Source organism: Charadrius vociferus, unplaced genomic scaffold, assembly GCF_000708025.1.
Source record: "Charadrius vociferus isolate BGI_N301 unplaced genomic scaffold, ASM70802v2 scaffold274, whole genome shotgun sequence".
Classification (NCBI taxonomy): domain Eukaryota; kingdom Metazoa; phylum Chordata; class Aves; order Charadriiformes; family Charadriidae; genus Charadrius; species Charadrius vociferus.
In genome coordinates, this window is record NW_009647944.1 from 17180 (window position 1) to 19246 (window position 2067).

Genomic DNA, 2067 nt, shown 5'->3' on the forward strand with positions numbered 1-2067 from the left:
GACTCTGGTCTGGTCTGGTCATGAAGTTTGGTGGATCAACACCTTGCCTCTGGCCGAGCCTGCAAGGACCTGCCACCCACCCAGCAGCTCTGCACGCTGTGGAACTAACGCTAGGAAGATGCCATCACACCACCAGGACCAAGCCCCATGGCTCTCTTATTTCTTTGAAACCAGTTCTTGGACCCCAGATAACTGTAAACAGGAGCTCTGGCAGGGCCACAGTAGAGTTCAATGCCTCCTATAATTGAAGGGCCGTGTTTTCACTTTGGTTTCTTCTTTTTGGCTTCTTTAAATTACACAGCACACTTCCCAGTTTTAGAGTTTATATAAATCTCCAAAATCGGGAGCTTTGGGTCACTCCTTGGTGGCAGCTTGATTAAGTCTGCATGCCGCATGACAAGTCCCATCTGATGTGCTGAGCAGGTTTTGGCAAAGGGGGATCCCCGTGATAAATGGTTAAATAAACATAAAAAATTACTGGAGCTACATTGAAGGCACCACCCAGCTCCAGATGGTGTTCTGAGGGCTACATCTATGCACAAAGCAGGGGCAAATTAATTAACCATAGTTTCTAGGCAGGTACCATGGGAGGGCAAAGGGACAGGGTGGTCACATCTGACCACGGTGTTTCCTTGTAGCCTTGTTCGCCCCATCCAAGCAGCTCCTTGGAGGTCTGGAGCTTGAGGAGATGGTGCTCGGGGCATCAGGTCCCTTCCACTCCTCTCTGCTGTGGTTTCTGCAAGGCTGGAGGTGCTCAATGTCCCGCTACTTATGGGTTTTGTTCTTGGGAACCCTCAGTGGTCCTTTTCTACATGACTCTGCATTAGCGTTGATGCTCTGCTGGCCATGCTCCAGCATTTAGGGGACTTTTAAATGCGGTGTCACTGGTACAGCAAATGATCCCGGCTCAATATCTGCCCTCCCTATGTGTCTATAGGCACACACATACATATACATTATACGCATGTGTTTGTGTGTGCGTAGAAATCCCGTGGGAGGGAGAAGATGTCAAGCGAAACAGAAGAGTTTCCAGTCATCCTGTGCAACCACCCCACTCTCATGGAAACTCACTCACCCTTCAAGTGACGCGTCCCCCCCTCCCACACCACGCTCTGTAAAAAAGAAAAAAAAAAACAACCCACAACAAAAAACAACCAAAAAAGAGGAAAAAAAAAGAGAGCGAGAGGAAAACCCCCACCAGCGATTCGCCCACACCATAGCTGGCCTGGCTCAACAGCAGGTTGCTGGTCCCTTCAGCATCTCTGACAGGACCTGGATGAGGGTCCAACGAGGTACACGACATTGCTGGTGGCTTTTCTGCCCATGTTTTTGCAGCCTCTCTCCTTCAACACCACCTTCTCTCCTTGTGCAAGCTGCCCAGACCCTGCTATAGGGGGCTATATAGGAGAAATATATATATATAAAAGATACATCCCTATGAGTGCACAACATTACAATCCCATGAGCCCATTGGTGGCGGGTACCTCCTTCCAGTACGGCCTTAAAAATAGCAAAAAAAAAGCCATTTCCTCCCATTCTGAGCTCTCCTGGGAGAACAGGCAGGCCCCTTCGCTCCCTCTCGTTCTGCTTTTCTCCGGAGCCAGAAAAAGGAAAAGAAATTAAAAAAAGGCTCCTATTGAACGACGCGCGCACACTGGGTGGGTTTGCTTCCTGACACACACACAAAAAAAAAGAGAAAAAAAAACAACCAAAAAACCCCACGGCGGAAAAATGTGCCCAGCTTAACCATGGAAAACTGGTTTGGCTGGTGTCCCTCCGGAGTGGACAGGATTGCAAGGGACTTGGATGCGGATCCGGGCAAGGCTGTCACCAGCCTGCGCGAAAACACGGCTGCGAAATAAAAACAAAATACATTCTTGGGGTGCTCCAAAAAAAAGCCAGTGGCCGAGGAGGGGGATCCAACTCCCCCTTCTCTTCTCTCCCCTCGCACCCGGAGGGAAAGCCACCGAAGGGAGGACTTTGAGGATAAAAATAAAAGGGTCAGAGCGTTAGCACGTTAAATCAGAAGCAGATGTGTGCCTGCTCGCCAGCCTGAGTCACCGCGGG